This window comes from Dromaius novaehollandiae, chromosome 3, assembly GCF_036370855.1.
Source record: "Dromaius novaehollandiae isolate bDroNov1 chromosome 3, bDroNov1.hap1, whole genome shotgun sequence".
In the NCBI taxonomy this organism is placed as follows: Eukaryota; Metazoa; Chordata; class Aves; order Casuariiformes; family Dromaiidae; genus Dromaius; species Dromaius novaehollandiae.
The window spans coordinates 100,164,295-100,178,322 of record NC_088100.1 but is presented as its reverse complement, the minus strand read 5'-3'; positions in this window follow the sequence as shown (position 1 = coordinate 100,178,322).

Sequence of the window (14,028 nt, the reverse complement as noted above, 5' to 3'; positions counted from 1 at the left end):
TTCCAGCTCAGCCAGTATAGAGAGCAGGGATCCAGTAATTAGCCAGCTGAGTCATTAAATCACTATGCCACTTGGTCCCTATCACTCAGGTCAGATCTTGTTCCATTACCAAATAAATGCTGCCAAAGCAGAACGAGTCAGGCATGAGAACTCACTCTCCCTGGGTAGATACCTTTAGGGCCCTCAGAAGCCTGCCACTACCTTCTCTAATCCCTCCTTAGTCCAAGCTCTCTTTGTTAGTGTGGAAAGGGAGAAACTAGATCCCCAGTTCCCAAAGCATGACTTTAAGCTTCTTGAATAGTTTTAAAGGACAGGCCCTGTGCAATGCAATATTCACTCCATGTGAGCACAGAAGAATGGCACAGTATTTTACAGGACACTGCATGGATACAGGTAGGACTTTGGAAAAAATATATTACTACTATGAAAAAACATGTGGATATAGCCATTAAAAGAACATCGTGAAAAAAATGAAAAACTTTAGATTCCTACCAACAAAGATACACATTCCCAGCCCAGTACTGATGTGACAGTTTCTATGTACTTGTGTTTGTTCTCTTTCAAGTAGCAGCGCACGCACTAGTGCTTCCCTCCTCTCCAACAGCTGGTCTAAGGCAGTGAAGGGTCACCAGTACCGTTCTGTTTCAGTTCCTGGAGGCTCCTTGCTCTGGCAAAACGCCACACTTCCTGAGGAACTTTGCTTGCCCCAAAAGCTAAAGAAATATGCCCTATTTGAACTACTAAACTTTCGTTTCCTATCTGATATTGCGTCAGCACAAGCAGCATTTTAGAGTCTATTTAGATGTTTGTTCCTTTTTCTCCAAATCCCTGAAAAATCCCATTTAGACTGAAAAGTACAGTTGAGCATGAGCATGAACTTCAGGAATTCTTTCATATGGCAAATATAAGCTTTTAAAACAAAGTTTTTGAGGTTTATTTCCATTAAACCATAGAAAGTAATTAATCAGAAAGTGTAAACAGTCAGCAAATGTGAACACAACAGAATAGATTGTTTGACTCTCTACTCACCCCAAAAGAAATAGAAAAGAGGAGGCATAATAATTTTCTCAGCAGAATTTGTCATATGTGTTTTTTGCTCATATCTTTCATATCTTGTTCTTTCACAGCCTATTAGACACTGGAGTAAAAGCTGTATTCTTGAACTTCCTTCTGTAATCCAGACCAAACCATATCACCATAGCTGTGTTTTTATCTCATTAAATATTAAGGTTTTCACTGTTTTTTTATTATTAATATGCTGTCTGAAATCATTTCTACAAAGTTGGAAGTCACATCTGCTCTCCATGTTACCACAAATGTGCAACGGAGCTGGTTTCCTCCATACTGACATCTTTCAACACTTGCAACTCTGGTAAGGATTTATCTCATTAAATAAGGGCAATCATAAAAACAATAACTGTCACCTGTTAGTTTCTGATTAAAGAAAACAGCTTCTTGATCAATGTTTATGCACAGAGAAGAGCAAACGTCCTAATATTTCCAAGGACACAACACGACCTGGAGTCATTAGCTACAGTTCCTGCTTTAAAAATATATTTCTCTTAAATTCATTTGCTTTAACCTAATTTTGGCTTGGGAGATATACTGTTATTCTGAGCTGGCTCTGTCACCTGCTCCAGTCACCTATGAAGAACACGAAGCTGAAGATCTAGTGTGACTTCTGTCAGAGTTAACTAAAGACTCCTAGTAAACTTAAGCCCTCAGCAAGCTAGTTCACATATTTCTACCACATTGTACTGTCATGTAGACACATGTAGCGTAAGATGATTTCCTGTCCTCGTCTAGCTTTGTAGCTTTGCAGCCCAATGGGTGGGGATGTAAACAGTGGGTGGAGGAGACTATGGTCTTCCTGAAAAATAACTGGTTGATTAGTCTTACAGCAGATACCATAAAAGGCACAAGTCAGCTATAGAGCCAGCTTCAGTAATTAGGGACTCACTCATTCATAGTTTTAGCCATTACTCAAAAATTTAGTTTAGAGTGCTGAACGAAACTATTGTAATCTGAAGTCCCCACACCGTTTGTAAATTTTCATGTGTAAGTTTTGCATGTCTTTGAAATGGCCTATCTTGTCCTAAATGACAATGCTACCTATCAACCAAGGCTTCCTCTTACTACCTTTCAAACTCGAATTAGATTAAATAAGAAGGAAAGACTGAAATGGGAAGTTAATATTGTCCTTGGAAAGGGAGCTTTCTCACAGTCTGATGAGACAGAAGGATGAAAATGCATCTGTGCTGAACAGACCCCTCTGGTCAGCTGCCTCCTACCCTTCTAGAGCAGTTAGCTAAAGAAAAGTGTCATTTGAAATCAGTAAAAAATACCATCAAGTTCACTTTGCTAACTGGTTTATTGAAATTTTCCCCTTCTTTCTTAAGAAAAATGAGAAACAAAGATCACAGTTCAATTGTTAAAGGGTGCTTAAAAACCTATCCAATCCTAGAACTGAGCCTGTGGTGCTGGCAGCAGAACTGAACATAGGTAGATAAGCTAACATTGCCTAACATAAAGGACCTAAGGTTTCCTCCTTGCCAATAGAAAGACACAGACTTTTATGCGATATGAAACTCCCTCTTCCCTGAACATACAAGGAACTCAGACTCCTAATTTAGAGATCTGACTGAGGTACTTAAGTTAGATAGTGCAAGTACACTTCATCATGCGAACAACTTATTTTGCTTAATGCAAACTGTAGGAATTAAGAAAAGTTACTAGGACAGTAACTACTGAAATTAAAGAGCTACTCCATCTCTAAATGTGCTACGTCCTGAATCACAGTGTCTCTCTGCGAATGCAGTTTTCCAAAAGCCTGGGACATCAGAAATAAAGATTCTGAAATACCTATTTCAAGAAATTTTCCTCATGTTTCTGCTTCAGGAGCCATTGAAGATGGCAGGAATCAGCCTGTCAGTAAGCTGTGGCTCAGGTGCTCGGTGCTGGATCGCAGTCTCATTTTCATAGTTGTCTCCCTTCTGCAATAGGGCAGATACAGAACACATGGAGTGAGCTTGTGCTCATCTCCAGGTGCGCACCTAGTCAGTATAGATTGAACTATTGGTGTCATAGTCTGAATTATAGTACAGATTGAGCAGTTTGACAAGCTGCATGTCTCTTACTGTTTAGTCCATCTCCAAGGGTTAATGAAGAGGAAGGGTAACAATTGCCAGTCCTCTGCATTTGGGTTCACACTTCATTTTTGTGATTAACTCTCTCTATTAAAGACTGATCTACTCACAACAGAATGTCGTGAGCTTTGTTTTTTGTGAGCTTTATTCTTGAATATTGCATTTTGCTTTTCTGATAAAAATACGCGCGAGACTATTGTTTGTTAGCACCTGGCATACTCAGTGGACAGATTCCAAATATACTTGCGTACAGGAGTGCTTTTGTTTGTTGTGCTTTTGGGGTAGCAAGAATTGTATGAATCAGCTTTTCCATCAATAGAAGTTCCCACATCTTCTGGAGTAACTTTGTAGGTGTGGGTACACGGGCTGATTTCCATACTGCTGCTATTGTTGTTTAGGTTTTTTGTGATTCTTTACCCATAACTGAATGCTAAATACCAGAGAAGGAGGGAAGCTATTGAACCAAAGATCAGGCACACACATAATCTATTACAAGATTTTGCAAATTCTTCTACTGAAATACTTAGATTGAAAAAATATTTTTTTCCCTCAAGTTGCCTGTTGAAGTGTGCCATTGACTTTATTGCACATAAGATAATCTCTGCTCTTAGTTGATCAGCTTTTTAGGGTCTCGTGTTTACTCAGAATATAAGGCAGACTCTTCTGTGACAGCCAAAAATATTAGCATGGAGAAGCAGCAAATAAACAGATCCTATTTGTCTTCAAGTTAATTTGGAGGATGAAGATATATAGCAGAAAACATGTCAAGTTCTATTGCAGGCTCCTGGGAAATTAACCCAGTTCCATCTGCAACTCTGGAACTTGAGAACAGCAGCAGAAATGGCCAACTAGCTTCCAGCTGAGTAAGTGCACATTTTATAAGCAGCTTGTTTTAATGAAACATTGTTCTATGTTATATGGAGGGTCCAAGCCCTGTAAGCAGCGCAAAATCAAAACAGCCTTTGGAAAATTTAGGACTTAAAGAAGCAGACAAATCATATTTATTAGTGTCACAATTTACCACCAATGCCCACAAAAGCACTTAACCTGAAAATCTGTATGTCTTATGCTGAAAGTATCACAAAATGAAGAAAAATACCAAGCAATATTTCAGCCAGACTAAGAGACCTCTTTGTTGCACCTCTTAGGCCATCTCTGAGGATAGTATTAAATAGTAAATTAACTGAATTTAGACTGCTGCTGAGGTGCAAGGTTAAGGACGTAAGGAAAAGATGCAATCATTTAGTTAGATGAATATAGTTTAAGATGAATATCATTATTTGATGGTACTTCAGAGTGCCCTGAAAAGTTAAAGGTAAAGGGCACATAGATTCTTCTCCAAAGAGTCTATAACCCATGTTTGCAAATGATTAAATGACTTAACTGTAACTGGAGGTGAGAGAGAAAAGATAACAGAAACATAGATACATGTTTATCAAGAAAAATGCACATACAGAGGGCAAAGGATTCATTTTTTCTGCCTTTCCTTAAGAAACATAAATGGATGGTTTAAAGGAAAGAAACTTCAAAAATATCTTTTGGAAATATCCACATGCAAGGGAGATTGCAAACATATGAGATATGGGCATTGCCGTTAGTCAAGGACACTTCTGAACATATGTAATGGCTATTCTCATTAGCCCAGATGAGATGAAGTGTATCTGAAAAGCTCATGGTAGCAGTCCTATCACAGTGGCATGTGTGTTGCACAGATGATAGCTATCATAAGATGAAGTTAAATTTTGTGAAAGGCATGTTTTATAAAGGTTGTTAGCGTTAGACCAAACAATAGCAGGTTCCAGCCTGGGTGGCTGGCTATGATGGCCTGCACACATTTTAAAGTACTGGCTTAGTCCAGTCTTTCAGGTATCACTTTTCCTGTCCTAGCCACTTGTGCCACAGGACATGCGAGGTTGATAGCCTCAAGCCTTTCTGGTCCTGCCAATCTGAACTTAAAGCGGCAGTAGACCAACCCATTTGATGCCCTGTTTCCAAAACACTCTGTTTCTGTCCATTTGTATTTCTGTTTGAATAGCAAAAGGTCTTCCGCAGGCTTTGCATGTTCCCCAGTAATTCTTAAGATTTTTAAGCCCATCTGCCTCTTTTCATTTTTCCTCAAGCAAATTGCAGAAATAACAGTGGGATTCTCATGAGGAGAAACCATATAGAACTGCATGATACTCTGATTATGGAAGGAAGCACTTATACCAAAGTGCAGCCTCTGATCAAGTGCTGCCATCCTCGCTGTATCACAGTGTCTGTTCCTCCATTGATGCCTCATAACATTTGGGATTCCTGTGTTAGATATGAAAATAAATAACCATTATTTCCCCTGCAGTGTTTATAGCTTCAACACTAGAATTGTATGAATAGTATATTTTAGCATCCTACCCCAATCTGTGGTCACCTGTTGGATTTTATGAACTGAAGAGGGTGGGTCTGGCTGATTATTTGGGGAAGAGATGAGAGGGGAAACCCCCAGTGCGGCAGGAAGGGGAGTTAGTGAAACAATAGCTGGAACTCTGAGTCGTTGCTAAAGCCGTGTCCAAACACCAGCATTAAGAGGACATACTGTACTGCAGAAAGAGCCAGCTTCTGAAGAAGTTGCACAAAAGGAGACCTAAAAAATGTTCAATTTTGAAGAATTAAAAATCCTTTTAAACATTTCTCAAGGATGAGATCAATATCCCCAGAGTGGTTTTAATTTGGTGGCTACATTTTGCCAGACTCTAGTGCTTTTAATTGGATTTTAGCCTGTTCTTCCTTCAGTTGCCTGTCTTCTAGAGTGATAGAGTACTGTACCTTAAGCAGTATTAACTAACAATTCTCTGTATACCATTGTTTGTTACCGTATAGTATAATAATTCTCTGTTAGTATAATAATTTTCTGTTACTATGCAGTAAATTAGGACCATGGAGTGCTTTAAAAGTGTTTCTTGATTTAAGACTTATTATCATGCAGGAAGTTTGAAAAGTCTGGCAAAGACATGGAAATGGAGTCAAAGAGCTTTAGGATTTGTTGAAATGCCATAAAAGAATGCTCTGTTTGAGGCATGCAGAGAGTCTGATTATGTGTGTAGTATGATCACAAAGCCAGGAGGAAAAACGGAGAAAAAGCTGAGCTCACCTGTCTGCCCAAGGCCAATCTTTCTATTTTTTAATGCAGCTTTTGCTCTCACTACCTGAATGAAATCATACTTGGAGAGAGCGTGTTCTTTAGGTCAAAGCTGCAGTCACAAGACTGCCTTTTCTCTCTTGCCACAGAAGGTTTTGTATTTCAGGAGTTGCTGAAATAATCCCTGCATAAGGTAAACAGGACTCAGTTCAGCTGAATATAGTCGATTTGCCCAAGATTTTGAGTGAGCACTAAGAACTGAAAAGCACTTTAGGTAAAGGCTCAATTTCAGGGAAAGATATTATTCACTACATTTTTTTAAGAATGAAAACACCAGCTGAGTCAAACTATTTCAAAGCCAGAATATTTTATGATCAGCTTAATAAATGGAAAAATGTGTAAACCCTCTCCTTCTAGAGCGTTATAAAAATGCTATTACATAGAAGATTGATTTCCAGAGCTCCCAGGGGTACATTCTCTTTTCCTGATGCACACGTCTAAGCACCGTTAACACTGTTACCAGGGGGACAATATACATGTCAGAATAAAGTACGTGATCAGAACCTCCTGAATTACAGCTCCCTAATTAGTGTCAGTTATCCCATTCCACACGTCAAATATTACACGAGGATTACATTTCAAAATAGATAGACTCTCTATTTGAAATATAAAATCCCAAATGGCTGCTTGATGTATAGCAATGTTATTATATCACATTTAACAGGTAAAGGATTAAACAGTTTTCAGCATATCTCTACAATTTTAAAGCTACTGTGCTTTTCATAGCATTTAATTTGGCACTGCAGTTACAGCCACGTATTTTCACCTGAGGGCACATTTACTATGTAAAAAGGGGGGCAAAAAAGGTTTCACATTTTCAGCCAGCTTTTTGCTTTCCAAAATAGTAACAACACTGTAATTCAATACCCAAACTGAACCTCATTGACCCCTGAATCCAAAACTGACAAATAGGGGAGAGAAGGGGAGGAAAAAGAAAGGGACTCTACAGTGCCCATGTCAGAGAAATTTTTACTTCATCATGTATTCCTCATTTCACAAAGTAAATAAATTGCATGTGTACAGCTACAATGTAAATGTATTTGAAAGTGTTTTGGCTTTCAGATAATTCAAGCTTCTCCGAAGAAATCTAGCTTTCATAATATACACGATTAATATACAATTTACAAAACAAAATTGGCCTCGATCTCTATTGCAAGAAGTAGATCCATAGGTGAGCAAAATAATGTTGGCTGGATTCAACAGGGCAGAAGCACCCACCTAAATTAAAGTCTCTGTGTAATCCTCAAACCGAAGTGCTTTGCCCAATGGAGATGAAATGGTGAATCAAGATCTAAACTATTTTACAGCAAAGACAGCTTTAATATTTCACAAACTGATATCTTTTAAAGTTAATACCTGATTTAACTTGCTAATCTTCAGCTGAGACTGATACTTTTCCACATATGTCTCAATTAAAAAGTGCTACAGAAAAAATGCTCTAATGAGCAAATTTACTGGCTGAAACCTGAACAAAGAATCCTAATCGTCTATTGAAGAAAATGCACAGAAAGCAACCTTCAAGTTTATAGTCGTAAATATTGTGTCAGAAACTCAGTCTTCACCATGCTACTTGTCTATTTCTGATAGAAATGCATATTATCAAGCTTCATCTGTTCAAATTTTGTCATTAAGCCACACAATAGACTACTCTTGAGTGAGCAACGAACCAAAAATTAGTCCCAGAAATAATTATGGAAATCATTTAAAATATGAAAGGGAAAAGGATCACGTTTGACTCAGGAGTGAAATTACTTAAAAAGAAGTCAAAATGTAGCAAATAAATTCTTTGTTACAAAGAAATATCCTAAGTCCGCACCAAGGGCTTCATGTATTTCAGTTGTACGTGCTGTGATGGCATATGGAGTGAGCTAGAGGTAACAGAGGAGAAAGAGCCAAATGCTAATAAAATACCTAGTGCCTAAACTACAGTGCCCCTTCAAATCTCAGGCTGGCCCAGCTCTGTATTTTTGAGGAGAAGAAGAAAAACAAAATACAGAGAAAAAAACAGAAAGATCTGAATGAAACCCAAATACATACAGAAGCTTCAAACATTCATAACCTGCTGGTTACTGAATCATTTCAGAGACATTTTCGAAGTCTTGGCGCTAAGCTCCTGCCCTCCATCCTCGCTGCAAGCTAGAGCTCCTTCCTTGCACCCCAACCAGCCCTGCGCAAGCTGCGTGTAAACCACTGAAGACCAGGGATCTTTTATTAGATACACAAGCAGAGAAAAGTGCAATGTGACTCCTCCCTACCCTCTCATCTCAAAGCAGACCCTGAACACAACTATAATACAAAGACCAAATGAGCAAGCATTGGCAATAAAACATTTTCCCACTTAAATGGATCCATTTTGTCTCCAGCTACCTTTTTCTTATTTTTGCCCCTTTGCATCAACTCCAGTAATAAAAGCCACATATCATTTTCACCCCATCCTATCCTTTCAGTGTTGCTTGTGACTCATCAGTGTATACAACTCTTTAATAAGGCAAGGTCAATCTAATTACCTCCTCCTGGTGTTCTCTCCCCCACAACTCCTTCTTCCACGTGTTTCAGCTTTACTTTGAAGTGACTTCCTTGCCTGGCATGCTAAAATCCAGAAACAGAGTGCCTATCATTATAACTACAGTTCATGCCCTGACTAGCCACAGCAGCAGCAGCAGAATTAGACTATAATCTCCTAAACAATGCAGAATCTGTAAATCAACACTAACCAGATCTCTTTGGCACGTAGATCAATGAACCAGTGTAGGTATATGAAGTTTCAAGCAGCTTTTCTAAGGTGAAGTCAACCTCCGGGTATGAATTTGTTCAGCTTGGATTTTTTTCTCCACTGGCCTTCACCCCTCAAAAACAGGTCTTGAGAAAACAGTTTTTTATCACATCCTGAAAAACAGTAACTTCTGCTTGACCAAAGGGCAGAATAGGTACACACAAACAATGCTTAGAATACAGGCAGTACTAGGCAGGGCCACAATAGAGATTAAAAACAATCTACCTTTCAGTACTACCCCACCTAGCCTTCTTGATAGTAAGGATGTTTGCATTTCTTTGCTCTAAAAATAAAAACAAACAGCAGCGGCTGCTCTAATCAAAGGAATAATAAACAGCATGTTGCCAAAAAAATTTACAATACATTAAAACATTTATACAGAGTCCAGAGTTGCTGCACTGATGGAACGCAAAATACCTATAGTCACTTACGGAAAAGGTTCACAGAGAGTTAAAGAAAAGGGGCCTGATGGAATATCATAACGTTTCTTGGCACAGAACAGCAATTTCCATAACACAGTGTATAAGGGGTCTCTACTTGCGGCAATGAAGCTCTATCATGCTGACTGATATGTCATCATGCACAATTTATCTGGGCTAGCCCAATGCCCGTGGAAGTTGCTGGCTGCTTTATGTTGGAAGTTACTTGAGACCTCACAGGTGTACTGAGAGTTCTCTTCCAGTAATGCAAATGGGCCTAAATATAATCTTCCAAAGAAACGTGGGTAAGATCAAATTTTTCCTTCTTTGTCCTGCAGAAAAAGACCAAATTGAAGGCTTATAAAAGGAGTTCTAAAGTAGACTTCTGCTCACTAGTCCTCTGGTTTCTCAGCTTTGATGTCCCCCAGGTTCTTGTTTTCTGTTTTTTGTTCCTTAAGAACTGGTTGGAATTCTTCAGGAATGGGGAAAGGTGTCAGAAGCTGATCCATTGACCACATACACCCAATACGTGCTTCCTAAGGCTTCCTCTTAGTGATATTTCCGGAGCGGAAATTTAACAAGGATTGTAAACAAAAAATATGTAACCCTAACTCCTCTTTACACTCAGTTTTTCATGCCAGTGTGGACCAGTGTGGAAAGAGAGGGCCTCCAGAGTATCAGCTTTAGTAGATGGGGACATACAGAATAGTGTGAAACAGTTGGGAAGCGTGGTTTAAACGTGTAACCTGAAACATTGGAAACTAGAACTCACAGCGGGGCTTAGCAACAAAATCAACAATATAGACAGCTCATGACATGTGATCACCAAAGCAGAAACAAGGTTGCTTAAATATAGCCTGAGTAGGTATTAGAATATTTCTGAGAAGTACACATCAAGCACGAGACAGATGCTACTAATAAGTAGAGCTTTAGCCATTTATTTTTATATTTAAATATCCAGCTATATTTATCTGAAAGACTTAACCATGCCATTCTTGATAGAAAGGTATGCCAGTTACTTACTGCTGTCTAGACAAAAAGATTTAAAACTGCAAAAGAGAAAACCTTTGCAAGGGAGCATGGAAAAGTGCTTTAAGAGTCCATGAGAAGGGCAGTAGCTCTACACTTCAGTCCCTAGAGCTTTGGCTTCAAGAGTTTTGTCTATGGGGAAACTGGTATACTAATTATTTCGTAAACAATTTCCTAATGCTTGTTCTTGAACCTAAATTGTTTGGGTTTGGGGGAGAGGTTAGTAAGTTATAAAAACTCTAGAAAGCTGGAAAAATCAATCAGTGTTACAGCTACACACAGGAGTAATGTCTGATGATCACCTGACATTTTTTGGAGTTGTGACCGTGGTGTGGTGAACCACTTCAATCCAGGACATAAAGATATGAATCATCTGCAGTGAGAAAGCTGTCCCACTTCCAAACTTCTTTCAAAACAAAAAAAATCCAGACTATCTGGACACTCACCCGAAGTGTTTGGACAGCTTTAAATGATCCTATGATCTCAGTGAAGAAATTGTTCTTGAAATGAGTTGCACATTTCATCTCTATTTTTAGCATAACCATAAACCAGACCTGCTAAACAGAGGTTTCCCAATCTCTGCTACAGTAATTTGGTACCATGTGGTGCATAAAGCTGGAAGGAAGCAGAATACAAAAATGTTACCACAGACTTCAAGGAGCGGAGAGGTATGAAGAGTTTCACAAGCTTCCCTAAATATTCAGAAATATATATTTTTTTGGATAGGGCAAATATATCCGTACTACTGCTTTCTTTACTCATTTCATTATTGGCCAAAACAAATGACAGACTAACAGCAGTGTTCAAGAAATGCTACAGAATATCAAGTCCATATAAAAACAGAATGTTTCAGTTAGACACAGGAATGAAATTTATACAGTTCATTCCTTGGCCCCTTGGTCATCCCCTTTGTATTGCACAAAAGATGCCCTGAAGGAATAACTAAAGACAAAGCCCAGCTGGTAAAAGATCAGTGCACGGAGTTTATGCACTCATTTTTCCCATTCTGCAGGGAACTGTGTTGAGGATAGGGTCACAGGCACAGTACCAGAGTGCACAGTGCTCTGCAGGCCTCTTACAGCAATGTGCTTCTGCGACTGCTGTAGCCAGAGACAGCAGGAGTAAACATAAAGATGGTGTGAGTCAGACACCTTTCCTTTCCCCAAACTTTCCATTGGCCACGGAGTGAGAACTAGCCTTACTGAATATTCACCCTTATTCCCGAAGTAGATCGGCTCACTTCAGAAGTTACAGATTTGTTTTATTATATTTGTACTAACCTGAAATATTGAGCTTAGAATAATTCCGGGCATATGTCAATATAAGTTTAGCAAAAGACTTCACGTGACGGGAGCGTTAAACAGTAACTTCACTAAATCTTACAGGTGGGTAAATAATGTTCTTGTTGACTAGGAATTTCTTCTGTGACTGGGTCTACAAAACTCAGTAACTCTCCTCATGGAATTAGGCACTATTTAAGATGAGCCATAGTTGCAAAACCTATTCTTGTCTTTATGTAAAATTATAGAACACAGAGCAGGAGGGGACTCTAAAAAGTCATCGGGTTTGTGCTCAAGGCAGAATCAATATTTGTGTCACTTATGACAGATGTTTGTTCTTAATGATGGTGACTTCACTACCTCCTCAGGCTTTGCTATGTCTATGTTTAGAAAGCTTTTCTTAATAACTATTCTGATTCTCCCTGGTGTAATTTAGCTTATTATTTCTTATTATGTCTGCCATGAACACAAAGGGCATATTACTCCCTTCCTCTTTAGAACAGTATTTTTACATTTTAATTATTACCATCACCCCTTAATAACTCCAATTTTATCAAGTTTTCCTTGGCTCCAGTGTTCCAAACTGAGTCCTTACCAGTGTAGGATACAACAAGATTATTTCTGCAGGCTGTATTCTGGTTTTCATATATATACCAATTGGTTACTTAGCTTTTTAATAACACAGCAAATCATATTTAATCTGATCCACTTTCATTTCCAGGTCTTTTCCAGGGGACTACCACCTGTTGTCTTGCACTATCCTGTATTTGTGCAGTTGATTATTTCTGTCTAACACTTTGCTTTTCTCTATTGAGCTTCATCTTATTATTTTTCAGATGATCTCTCCAATTTGTCAAGATCATTTGGGATTTTAATTCTGTTATCCACATGTTCATAATCTCTCCATCTCCTGTCAGATGCATATTTACTGAGTATAATATTATTCCCTCATCCTGATCATTCTTGAAAATTCTTAACAACATTTAATGAAGAACAACTCCCTGTAGAACCTTTTCAATACATTTCAATTAAATAATAAAATTTGATAACTACTCTCTGAGTTTAGCTTTTCATTCAGCTTTGCGTTTACTCTGTAAATTGAAGAAGACTATGTTTCCTCAGCTTTCCTATAAGAATATCATACAAGACAGTGCCAAAAACTAAGTAATGCAGAGGCAAGTGACTTCACATGTCCCCTGTATCTGTGGACCTCTTACCTTGTCATAGCAAGAAGTTAGACTGCTTTGTCATAATTTGGTCTTGAGAACTTATTAGCTATTCCCTCTCTCCAGCCTGTCGTCTAGTAGCTTCTGAATATTTAGGCCATTTGTTGCATGATTTTGGGGGGAGATTTGGGTGATTTTGTCATGCAGAATGCAACTGAAAATCAGGATCCCTCAGATACCATCACGTAATACCTACCATGCAAATTAAGGTTATGCAAAAATCAAAGGACTACCAAATGCTTTTTTTGTCTAAACATTTTCTCTGAATATTTGCTCTTAAAGAAAGAAGTACCTCTAAGATGTCTGGAGCAAATATAGAACCATGCATCTCACACATATATGATGTATCTTATTGATCAGCATTAGTAGAAACATCCCTCTGTGCTGATTTATGTCTCAATGCCGCATTCATTGGAATAAAGGCCCCACAAAGTATATGGCTATCATCTGGTCGCGAATCAGTTATGCTCATTCGGATCATACTCAAAGCACTTATGTCATATTGTTGACTCCTCAACCACCTGCTCTTGTCAAGGAGGTCTGGCACACAGGCTCTGAAGCATTCTTGATTTGCTTCAGTCATGCCCTGTTCTGGTTTAAAAAAATCTGTTGAAATCATTTTCATATCGATATCTTTTGAACAGCCATCACTATCTGTAGATGTATATAAATGAGATGGAAAGGGTGCAGAAAATATATGGTATCTTTGGAGGAATACATGCTTTATGCATCAGTCAGATGATATAGACTATCTAAATATCCATCTGCTAAAATAAAATCCAGTTAAAAATGAAGAGGCACAACATCCCTGCCCAGACTTATTACTAACATAGATTAACTACTTTTCATTTGAAGTGAAGCCATGTGGAAGCTCAGGAAGCACTCACATGTAAGAAACCAGAAGAATTACCCTTGGAAATAACACTGAATTACTAGATTTTATGCAAAATGAAATGAAAATACACATTATATCAAAACAA